General features: G+C 30.9%; 1 long non-coding RNA gene across 2 annotated transcripts; it reads right to left on the bottom strand.

The window, feature by feature from the left end:
- Nucleotides 1-4918: 4918 nt before the first annotated feature.
- On the bottom strand, nt 4919-6997 carry LOC128195488 (uncharacterized). Of its 2 annotated transcripts, none has more exons than XR_008247097.1 (3): nt 6773-6997; nt 6050-6121; nt 4919-5604 (listed from the first exon to the last, which is right to left on the bottom strand). It is a non-coding gene; the product is annotated as an uncharacterized LOC128195488 (long non-coding RNA). The 2 variants fall into 2 exon arrangements; XR_008247098.1 differs by having other exon boundaries at nt 6050-6503; nt 6773-6811.
- Nucleotides 6998-13394: the final 6397 nt, after the last annotated feature.

Genomic DNA, 13394 nt, shown 5'->3' with positions numbered 1-13394 from the left:
AGGATTAATAAGCATTGAAATAATCTTATATTCAACATAAAAAATTTAAAAAATAACATTACGTAAAATTAAAAAGTTAAACTTTAAAATCATACCATCATGCAAAATTATACAATCATATAAAATTTTTCAATCCTACAAAATTATACACATATTATATGATCATCTAATCACATATTCAATCATACAAAATTATATGATCCTATTAAAAAGTAAACTTTAAACATTAATATAAGAACCTGATAGTGTGAAAAAAGCCAATAACAAAGAACAACCTACGAACGGTAGAAAATTCAACTCTGCAAAATTCAAACCTACACTACAAAAAATAATGGAATTACATACAAATTATTATATACGGATTTAGAGTCGTATGTAAATCAAGTATTATATACGGAAATTATATACGAATGTTAGAAAAAGACTTTATATACGGATATTATATACGGATTTTTATATACAAATTATTCGTATATAAATTTCGTATATAATAATAGCGCAGGGTAGCGAGAAAATTATCTAAGGATAAAATTCGTATATAACCTGTATTATCCGTATATAGCTAGAACCAAGTGTTAGCTACAGATGTTATATACGGATATGGGAAATAAGTTTTTCTAAAAAATGAATTTCTGATTAAGTCAAGTTGGAACCCCGTATTCACACTCATTCTGAACCTCTCTCGAGCTCGCTCACTCACAAAGCACTCTCTCGAACCCTAACACTCACAAAGCACTCGCGATTTCTCCCTCGCCTTCACAAAGCACTTGCGATTTCTCCCTCTCCCTCCTACTAGCAGCCTCACAAATCACTCGCGAGTCCAATGATAATCGCCTTTCTACCGTTTGTTCTTCAATTTTCCACCGATTAAACCTCCATTTCCACCGTTTAAACACTTTTGTACCGATCAATCTTGCGTTTGAACTGATTAATCGGTTCATATTGAGTTTCTCCCCCTTTTTAGGGTTCCTTCGGTCCTGATTAGGGTTCGTCCTCCATTTTAGAGTTTTTCCCCAATCGTTCTAGCTTTTATCCGTTCGTTTAGGGTTTTCTAACATTTTCTTCCGTTCATTCTCCGTTTCACTCTCGATCTCGAGTTCGTCTCATTATTCCACTATGTTTCCTCATCAAGGAAGCTTCGAAGGAGTTCGAGTCGAGTCCACGTCGCTCTTCTAGTAATCTCGTTGGAGGCTCTTCCATCGAGTGGTATTCAGAGCAAGGTCGAGCACGCTACATGAGATAAGTATTGCTTTCCTTGTTTCTATTCATTTGTCTTGAATTGATTCAAGTTGATTGTTCTCTGTTTTGAGTTTTGCATATCTGCTTGTTGAGTTTTCTTCAATTTTTTCGCGTTGTTAATTTTACTTTTCCTTTGGTGTCTTGATTAGTTGTAAGCTGCGTTTTGTTTTCATTCATTGTTGTCTTGAGTTCTATTTTGTGATTTTTCTCATAAAATGTTTGTTTAAAATGTCTAAGAGAGCTAATATGAAAATGTTCATTCTTGAATCAAGCCTAGCATTCACGTTCCTTTTTTCCTTTTTCTTATTCTCTCTTTTCATTTCTTCTTCCTCGCCTATAAGTCATGAAATCCTAGGAATCCATTGTGCAATGGGACGTGAAAGGAAGCAATTATGTTCGGAGAGAAACGAAATTAGTATTGTTAAGAAGGGAATGAGTGGGAGAAGAAGTGAAAATCACAAAAAGGAAAGGCAAAAAGAGTTTGAGGAGCTAACGGAAATAGGAAAGGAAAACAAAGGCCAAGGTATGGGGGAGTTAAATTGCTTTTGATCTTGTATCTTGTTGTTCTATGAATTGTAATGGTGTCTTTGGATTCTGGAATTTATATAATATAGTTGATAATAACTGAAATAAGTGTATGAATGTATTTATTTTGAGAAATAAATGTGTATGGGTGTTGTTATCTTCGCTTGGGCTGCAGTTAGTGACATGTATGAGTATGAAAAAGTAAGTATAAGATGTATGCTCTGTTTTGGAAATGAAATATTAGAATGGGTTTCCTTGATGGGATAGTTATATGTCAAGGATAAAGGAGTGTATATGTTTGATCTGAATTAGTTAGACTGGGGATTCCCACCAAACCAATGAGCTACGTTGATGTGGGTTGGAGTAATTGATAATTGGTTTATTTAAGTATTGTGCCTTGATATTTGATAGTTCAGATTTAAGTGTAATGAAAGAATGATAGATATTGAAATATGGTGTGTGAGTGCTCATAAATCTTTTTTTTCCATTCCTCCTGAGGAAGTCTGTTGCATGTATCAAGTGTGCAAATTGGTTTTAAAAGTTGTTTAAGCCTAACTATGGTGCAATTACTGTTTTAAAAAGTGTTTTAGTAAATTATAGTGGCTGAAACTTGTTGGATGGTATTTTATTTAACTGTTAGAATCCCGAAATTTTTCTGGTTGTGGTTTGCTATGTATATTGTCTCAGAATTCTGCATAAACTGTCACTGGTGCAAAAAAGATTTTTTATACATGACTAACCCGTGCATTAGAAATTTTAAAGAAGTCAATTGCAGACTCTAGTGGACACTTTATTTTCGTTAATTGCTCATATGTTTCTCCATTTCAATGGTCTTATGAGCATTCCTTTTTTGTTACTATTATTCTGTTACACATTACTATTAAAACTTGGTGTTGACAAAGTTGAAAATATTGTTCTAAAGGCATCCTTTTTCTAGAATTCACAACATAGATCAAAGAACCCTACAATCATTTGTTAGGGGAAATTCCTATAGAGGAAGAATTACCACTTTAACATACCTGTAAGTTTATAAATAAGGTTGCTCATGTAGTTATTCTTTGAAACTAAATTTATGGCTCATATTTGATTGTGTTTGTGTCTTTATAGTTTATGAGTACTGATGTTACTGCATAATGAGTTATACTGAAACTAATATTCCTACTCTGTATTTTGTATTATCAAATCTTATACTACACTTCATTGTTTTTATTTTGATGTGAAGAGACGAGAATGAAGGCTGGGAGTGAAAGTGCTGGTACTGGCTTCCTCACTTTTTGAGATCCAAAGGTCACTGCTTATAATAAAGCTCTACGAATTTTCTACTCTAAATTATTGATTATGTTTTTAAATTTCTACCATTTAATTTAATTTGTGATGTGTCAGTTTTAGACAAATAGTATTTATGACCATCAGTTCATTCCATTACATTAAAGATGAGATTTGATTTATGCAGGTGAGATTTGGGAAACTTATGATATTGTTTTCTTCATTATAATGCAGATTTCTAATGAAGAGGTGAAGCATGTTAATTTATTATTACACTTTACTTTTTATATTCAATTATTATATTGTTCACTTTTAGGAGTTAATTTCTTATTACAATTTACTATACATTTTTTATAACAAGATAAATTATCTTTATTTTTCTTATAAACCTTGCAGTTGTAACTATAATATTATGACTCTTTCTATAACTTGGTTTCTCATTATCTTTAGGTCATTTCATTGGATTTAACACTAGCTATTAAACTATTCATCAATACAAGAGTTGAAGATTCTCGGTTTGGGGTTTAGAGCCACCACTTTGATAATAAATGGCTAGTTGGTGGAGCTTCAAACATTGGTGGAGCAATTCCTGGACAGTTTTTCACTGATAGCCAATTGTATAAGTAATTTAGTTTACTACTATGTAAAAGACAAAGACAATCAGTTATTATTTGATAATTTGATACTATTTTTTGTTAATTTGGCAGTTGTATTTGACATTTATCAAATATATAAAATTTCTAATTATTGGATGTACACTACAAAAAGTTAGATTTTTACCGGGGGTTATTTTTTCCGTTTCCGGCGGTTTTAACCCCCAGAAAATATGTTACCCGCGGTTACGAAAACCGTTGGGAAAACCTGCGTCGTTAAGTAATTACCGGCGGTTTTTTAAAAAACCGCCGCAATTAGCGGGGGTTTTGAGAAACCGCCGGTAATAGTGGGGGTTTTACTAAAACCGCCGGTAGTAGTGGAGGTTTCACTAAAACCGCCGGCAATAACCGGGGTTAAGCAAAACCGCCGGTAATTTGTGAGGGTTTATGAAAACCGCCGGTACTTTTGAGGGTTTTTCAAAACCGCCGGAAATATAAATAATTTAATTTTTTTTATTATTCAAATTACTTGATTATCATTAATAAACCAAAATTAAATAATATGACACCAAAATTAAATGTAAACATTAAATATAAACCAAAATATTATTATATAAATTGTAAACATTAGAAATACAATTAATGTTTCTTAAAAATTAAAATTAACATGTTATGAATAATAATTATAGTTTCTTCATTATTTTCATCATTTGGTACTTCTTCATTTTATCCATCATTTGCTACTTCTTCATTTTATCCATCATTTTTCATTTTATCCATCATTTGATATGCTTCCTTTTTCAAATACCTACAGTATAAAACAATAATTAGTTAATAATATTTTAAAAAAATTATTAGACGAATTTAAGAACTATTGATGGTTGAAAAATATTAAAATATGATATAATAGAAACTAAATCCAAGTATATCTTTAACCAAAACTGAAAAGCCAAAAGCGCCATATTCATATATTTCACTGCCCTTAAAATTCCCAAGTTACTCATGCAAGACGTGTAACACATGTCTACAAGCTAAATTAAAAAAAAAATCATAATAACTCACTTTTTTAAAGTTTAAACAAGCAGGGCCCTTATTATTAAATCTCATTAAATTTTTAAATTAAAGTAATTGAATACATGATGATTACCAATATATGTTTACTATGAGACATTTTTTGAAAAAAAAAATATTACAAAATTGTTATTATTCAATTATAAATTTTCAAAGCAATTCTAAAACACGTGTAATCATTCTAAAATGACAGAATAAAATACACACAAAATAAGAAACAAGCAAAAAAATTGAAGCATAAAAGCATAAATCAAATAACTCTAAAGGTTAATAGTTCAGATGACCAGCTGATGTAGTAGTAGTACTTGAGCGAAAATCAATCCTAAATATAATGCTATTCAGAATATAATAGCAGAGTTTCAGTTTTCTTTTCTCCCTAGTCTAGACCCCATTCAAACATATTCTGTTATGCTCTTATTTGTCAACTACATCTTCTAAAAACCTCAGCCCAATACCATCACATTTCATAGAGATCAGTGCTCAACCATGTCACCAGTTATCAGATCAGGCATCAACACAAAATTCCACAGTGACTATTACAAACATAATTCTACATCTTACCTTTGTCCGGTTTTGAGGGCACTTTTCATCTTTAGGAGGCAATGGTTCTATTGCAGCCCTTTCAAGTAGCAGTAAAACATAATCCACCAGTACAAACATGTCTTTCTCAACATGAACAATTGGTGCTGGTATTTCTTCAGCATCCAGCCATTTCACTTTAGCTTTTTGGTTTTTAGTCTGGCCTTCAAGAGCCTTCAATCCACTATGCAAGGAGTCCATTACCAAAGTAGAAGTGACCTCTTTCTCAATTAAGAAATGCTTTACAACTACTTTCAAAATTATATCTGTCTTCTCCCTAGACATGTGGCGCTTAGAAGTCTGGTCAATTTTCCCCCAGAAAGAAAAGAAGCTGCATGCATTTTAATATTTGATCAGAACAAAATACGACACCAGAACCCAAACGTCTGAGATACGTGGGAATTGATGATAATACATAATATCAAATAGGAAAACAATATGCATTCCAATAAAAAGAAAATATCAAATCATATTTAATTTCAAATAGGATGTAAAACATACATTTCAAGATACACATGAAATAGACATACTGCCTGAAGTAAGCTATAATACATCAAAACCACAATAACCTATTTCATTTGACAATGACATTCATTCCTCTTCTGTATCTTTTTTACAATATGGCTAACATTTTTTCTACTTTCCAGATTGAACGGGAATTAAATCAAATTTTTCAGTACAAGTGTTAAACTATTTATTGATCTGCAAGTGTGAAAAAGAATAAAAATCATCCATCCAAATAATTACAGTAGCAAATTACAGTAGCAAATACTTACCTCGTGAAGCTCTAAAAGCTTATCTCTGATATATTACACACGCTCACGAACCTCAAGACGTGAATCTCCGGTCTATAAAACAAAAACTACTAAGATACAGATCTCTATGTAAGGTCCACACTGGAATAAGTAATTGAATTCAAATATGAAGATAAGGAAGCATTCCTTAAGAATCTAAGTTATTTTGTGCATTATAACAAGAAGATGCTTGTTCTGTTTCTAGATAGTATTTAATCTATTCATTTTGAAAAATGACCTTTAATCGTGTATGCTTCTAAATTTTGTACCAAAATATCAAACTTCTTGAACTTATATTTCTGTTTCACGCTTCTAATTCTCTCTCTGTTGGCTCTGCTCTGAAATCAATGTTTTTCAAAACTGGACTTCCTGATGTCTTTCTCTTGAATCAGGATTATAGAAATCGCGATTCAACACGAGCTTACGTTCCCAGTACCTAACATACCTAACATAGAAAGAAAAACAAGAACTCTAAAACATATATGCATTCCAACCAAGACCATACATCACAACATGCTCAATATAACACAAAAATCAATCAATTTAACCATAACGATTTACATGATATTATAACCACTAAATTTGAATGGAATGAGGTTTCCCAATTTCTAGGGTTTTGGAAAGAGTATAGGACGATGGAAAAGAGAATTTAGATGAGGCTAAGAGGACGAGATAATTAGGAATTGCAAAAGGAGAGAACTTAACTGTGACGGACGAAGCTCATGCAACAATGGCGGACAATGAATGAAGAGTCAAACGATGGACGCGACTCAGTCGGACGATGAGAACTCAGGCCAGTGTAGTGAACGACAAAGAACGGTGTCAAACAGCAGCTTTGCGGTGAACCATGAGGAAGAGGCGTGCCAAAGTGTATATGAGATTAGAGAAATTAGGAAGAAGAAAATGTGCGCGTGGAAGGCCAAATTAGGGGAAAAAAACAATTATTTTGCTCTTTCCAGCTCTTCCTTCCCAAAGGGCCGAATTTTTATTTTTTTTTTAAAAAATTCATAACTTAACTGTGGTTTTTATAAAAACTGCCTGAACTTGTTGGAGGTTTTCAAAACCGCCAAAAATAAACCTCCCTTAAAATACATTATTTTGGTAGTGGTAGAAATGGGATTATTTATTTTTTTTATAAAGTCATAAAGTTATATACGGATTTTTTCGTATGTAACCTACATATGAATTTTTCAGATAAATTATATATAGATAAATTCATATATAACTTATCTACGGATATTATATACGGATTTATCCGTATATAACTTATATACAGATTTATCCGTATATAACTTATATACGGATTTATCCGTATATAAATTACATACGGATATATCTGTATATAACTTAACTACGCCAGTTTTATATACGGATTTTTATCCGTATATAAGTCGTATGTACCTAAGTGTTATATACGGATTTTGAGTCTTATATACGGATTTTGGCTGTATGTAATTCAATTTTTTCTTGTAGTGCTACAAAAAAAAATATTAGTTTTACAAACAAAATCAAACATCAAAACGCAACAAGAAAAACCAACAAAAAATTACCTCTAAAGAAGAGAATCGTAAAAACCAAATAAAAAAGACGTTTGGAACGATTTTGATCGTTTAAAAAGCTTCCTAAACGTTGACAACGGCCATGGCAACAAGAAAATCCAAATTTAAACGGTGAAAAATGAGTGAAAATGGAAGAAGAAGGCAATGACACACTACTCTCGAGAAGATGTGCTGAAACTGTTTTACGCGAAGACGACAGCACTATTCCTTCGTGTTTTCTTTTTTTAACCTGCTAAAGGCTATTACCTCGGTTCCCACTAAAACTGAGGCCTATTCTCTTTTAAAAAAATTCAAAATAAATATGAAATGATAATTTTGAAATTTTTTTCAACTTTTTTGCTTTGGTTCCCACCACAACCGAGCCTAAATCCTCTGTTAAGATTTAAATTTTATTTAAAGATTTAAATTTTGTTCAGATCAGGATCTATGGCCTCGGTTTTCAAGAGAACCGAGGCCAAATCCCTGACGGTCTAACTGCCAATTTTTTAATGTATGCTGCAAACATGGAATGTAAGAATTTTGGCACGGGGTCTATGGCTTTGATTCCCTTGAGAACCAAAGACAAATCCTTAACCGTTTGACTACCACCTTTATGACAATAGACTGCAGATGTGGAATGTCAAAGTCTTGTAGGGTTTTTTGGCCTCGGTTCTACAGACAACCGAGGCCAAAAGCCCTACACAGGGATTTTCATCAAACAGCTGACTGGTTTGTCAGTTTCTTGCAGTGGTTTTTGGCCTGGGTTCTGCAGACAACCGACGTCATATACCCTGTATGGCATCAGTTCGGAAGCATTTGAGGCTATACTATCAAGAAAATTTCAAAAATGCCACCACGCCATTTTATGCTTCGGTTACTGGTGAACCGAGGTATAACGGGCGCGGTAATATCTCTTTTTTTACTAGTGCATAATAAACTTGTATTGTGTTTTTAGCACTTCAAGAATCCATCACCAATGATGGAGACCACAATAAAGAAGATACGACAAGAGTGGGCAGCGTATATTTTGAAGAGATGGAGTTAGGACATACCCACCATAACAACCATTCACTAGTACAAAAACAGTGTACAACGTCGAATATTTTTGGCCTTTCACGTCGAATTCGAGACAACGTCATATCGGGAGACGTTAAATTGACATTGAATTTAAAAAATTCGACGTTAATTTAACGTCGAATTTTGTCAATATACGACGTCGAATTTTGAACATATACGACGTTAATCAATTTTTTTATTTTTTAATTAATTGTAATCCTTTTTAACAACTCTACGAAACCTGAAAAGCAGAACTATGAACGGTAATATAGGATCAACAACAAATAACAATAACAAACAACAAACAAGTTCAATCAAACAAAAAAACAAGTTCAATCAAACAACAACAACAAACAAGTTCAACCAAACAACAACAAACAAATTCAACAAAAAAAAAAAACAAACAAGTTTAACAAATAAGTTCTTCAAAACGAAAACGAAAACTAACCTTTAAAAGGTGGGTTCATCGGATAAAGTGTTGCCACAAGTGAGAGAGAAAACAAAATGCGCCTATGAAGGACAAGAACACGAAAATAATCGGTGAAAACAAACGAAAATCATACCTAAAGTAGTTAATTAACATGCATTTGTATCAAATGAAACAAAGATTACATGTGATGGTCGTCAAACTTCGTTCGAGAAAAGTTTGAGCAGAGAAGAGGGTCTCGTGCGCTAAGATAAAGTGAATGAATTTTCAATCTCCCGCTCAAATTTTTATTGAATTCACTGGCCTTTTGACGTCTAACGTTAAGGCATTCGACGTTTTATATCGTCTTACGTCGAATTATAATTCTAAACGACGTTTAATAATTGCATTTATTTACAAAACACGTGACGTTATACGATGTTTTTCTACTTGTGATTGTTTTTTTGTTGAAGACATATGTTAGTTTACATTTTAGTTTTCATTACTTTAGTTTTCACTAGTTCATTTTTTACAATTGTAAATATGTTCTAGAAACATCAAATACTACAAATTGTGCTGATTTTCTGATTTTTAGGTTTGAAAAAATTATAAAAACGTAAAAATTATTTAAAACAAAAAACAAAATTGACGTTTGTTAATTTCATAACAAACGTTTAATTCTCACCTTTTTCACTTCCAGAAAATTTTGCCAAGTCAAAGAGAACGTGTGCTCCTGTGATGTCCAACGTTAATTGATATGTCTATTGCTAAACTCCAACATTAAAATTAACATTAAAATGACATCTCCCAAAATAATGTCTGAGTTTGAATGGATATCAAAAGTCTAAAATAACGGAGTTCTAAATTCGTTTTGATAGTAGTGTATGTATGTGTATACTTGTCATTAGTTTTTTTTTTTTTTCATGAAGACACTATTTTATTTTTAGGTCTTTAAGACACGCTTATTGCAAGATGGCATACTGATCTCTGCTTAATTTTAGTCTATTTGACTACTACATATACTATTGTATCACAATCAATATAGATAGATGTGGGTAAAGAACTAGTCCATAAATAGCACAATCTTATTTTTTTTATGGATGTTGTATTCTTAAAGAGCTAGTTATAAAATAACACAATCTTATTAATGGTTGAATAACTAAAATAGTTTGCATCAGGAGCATCTATATTCAATCTTATTTTTTCATGGATGTTGTATACTTAAAGAACTAATGTTATTTGACAGAAATTGAAATTGGATCTTTATCTTTAGTACTTCTGATACGCTTTTATATCTCTTTCTTTCGATAAAAAAATATATTAACAAAATCAATATAGCATATTAAAGGAATAACTTGTCCACCCTTCAACCTATTAAAAATATAGTGTAAATTTAGACATACATGACAACAATGTATATTTCAACAAGAAAAGGAGTATTTATTTTATAATTTTTTTAATTGTATGAGTTTTCACATAAATATATATTTATTAAAATTTTATAATGAAGGATTACAAAGTTAACCCCCCCTGCTCTCTCTATATATGAAAATACACATTAAAAATTTGATTATTTTTGTTATGATTTAAAATAATTAGTTCACAAGACACTTGAAAAAAAATTATATGTATAATTCTTTAACAAAAAATAGAATGAAAATAATATAAAGATAGATAAATTAATCAAACATCCCAGATAACATGTAACTCCTTACTCTATCCTAACTATGTTTCTTTGGATATAGAGGGAGTGGTGATGCTTATAACTTTAGAAAAATACATAAAAACACTATTTGCTGTTTCTCTTTAAATACTAAATTTTCCTTTTACTAAATATTAAATACATCATAAGTACCTTTTAGATATTTTCTACTGTTTTAAGGAGATCGTAAGGTGGGCTAGCCTCTTCTTATCTCTGATTTTCTTTATTTTCGTTTTTAATTTATTTTTAAATGACTTTATTTATGAATAATAGTATTTTTTACATTTAAAAAACAATTTACACATTTTTTTATTTTAAACTGCTTTTATGTTATTTTTCAAACAAATTCGAGTGTAGTATATATATATTAGTATGTGTGCATAAAAATTGGAAAAAAAAGACAATTATCTTTTATCAGAAGATTACATAAAAGAAATCATCATAAAGAATACACTTTTATTTTATCTGCACTTATTATATACTTTTTTTTTCTTTTTCTTTTTTATTACGTCATATAATCTGTAATTTATCATTTTTACTCTCTTTAAATATATATTAAGTTTTAAACATATATGAAGTGTTGAAAGACCTTGTTATATACAGGATATCATAATTTATGATTAATAGATTATGAAAAACAAGTTTTTAAAAGTAAGAGACAGGTCTCAAGTTGTATGTCTGGTGCTATTCTGTGAGACATTAGCATGCTGTATTCCTATAGCTGCTTCACAGTCTCTTCCTGTTTACTGATATGGAAACTTGAGAGCAGAGGGAATATGTCTTTTCGCAATCTTCATTTATTGAAAAACTAACGGACACTAGGAAACAGCCATAACCAATTGATTAAAGGTCCTAAAAGATGAATCCATCCCCACCTATGTACCCTAGTAACTAGGAGAAGATCCACGCACAGACATGTAGCATTTGGCACTTATGCAGATTTGGTCGCAATTTAGATGTTCTATTTGGGTTATGGCTTTTCACCCACAGCTTTTTCCCTTGCAGCAAAGTCAATTACTTAACTGTTGCAGATGGATGAAGCTTCTTTTCAAGGCTAGCTAGTTAGGGTTTCGAACTGTATAGCACAGTGTTGAGGTGAAAACTATATATACTTTCAAGAGTAGGGTATGGACGAATTTCAGATTTTGGCACACAGTCAAAGATTGTAGACCCTATTCAGTTTTGGCAAATTACTACAACATCTATTTTATTCATAATGTTGTCGGTTAGTTTCATTGAAAAGGTGGTTTTATATATTACATTCATTCGAAGTATTTATGTTCTTGAATACGTATATACTGTTTTAACGGGATTTGGAGCGTGGATCTAGATGATAAAATTTAACTGGATTAGAAGATTTATATAGATGTATATTCTTGAAGATTAAAATATAAAACATTTATTTGTAAAAAATCATGTGATGTTTAAACCAGTAAAGAGATTAGATTTTCATGAATAAAAGAAAGAAGCGAGAGTATGTATATTTTTTGGTAAAATTAATACAATGTATATTTATACTAGTTTTATGATTTATATGATAAAAACAGATAATATTAAGATGATATTAATATTAATAAAAATAACAATTTATTTTATACATGACTATTAAAAGAACAATCACTGTCTTATCTTATCTGATTAATCAAAATATTACGTAAATATAAAGTAATATTATAACATAATTAAATTATCAAGATTTAATCATATATAAATATTTAAGTCAATAAATATATTTTAAAATATTTTTTAATAATTTTAAATTAATAATACTGAATAAGTCTTGTTGACTTTGATCATTTCACATATTTGTTAGATCGTGTATGAATATAAGTCTCCAAACTAAAAAGTTTATTAACAGAAAATAAAATACTTGTTTCGCCTATAACTAACCATTGGTGAAGTTGTAACCAGCTGCTTTATGTTTGCATATGCTTTATTATTAACTTAAGTCGTTCTTGACCATGTTATGGATAATCGCCTCTGACTATGCAAGTGAATGAAACTGACTCTATTACTATCATATCTGAGCAAGTTTTGTTGTATGAGTACTGCCAACTTAGACTAGCTTTATTTTATGCTTCTGACTTAGACCACTTTATTTGGTATTATTGACTTTAATAAGCTGATAGTACTGCTTTCTTTGTTATATTTATTAACTGGAAAAAAAAAACAAATATAAATATATACACACACACACGAATAAGAGAAAGTTACATGTATATAAATGCATACCTTATAAAATATCTCTTACCCCTTTGATGAAATTGACTAATATGTTATTAGACACTTCAAGTAGTTGGTCATGTATATTAGTGATATACTTTCAGTATGAATGAAGAATGTCAAATCCATTTGTAATACCGCATACCGCATGCAGCATCTGAGTATGAATTCTATGCTCAAGCTAATTCACTACCCATTTTCTTTTTTTGCAAGTTGTATTGGAACTGATAACACTGTTCGTTTTCTCAGAAAAAAGCTGCACAAAATTATTATATATCTGTGACCAGTGTTGTTTCCCCTGGTTACTGTTGAGTCAATGTAATGATGACTTATTCAGAGTATAGAAATTGCCACTCCATATTTGTATCCTGGTAAATAGTTTCTCAAATAAGCCAAATTGTA

The sequence above is a fragment of the Vigna angularis genome, chromosome 2 (genome assembly GCF_016808095.1).
Source record: "Vigna angularis cultivar LongXiaoDou No.4 chromosome 2, ASM1680809v1, whole genome shotgun sequence".
NCBI classification, from domain to species: Eukaryota; Viridiplantae; Streptophyta; class Magnoliopsida; order Fabales; family Fabaceae; genus Vigna; species Vigna angularis.
Note: the sequence above shows the minus strand (reverse complement) of the source record. Positions and strands in the feature narration are given on the sequence as shown.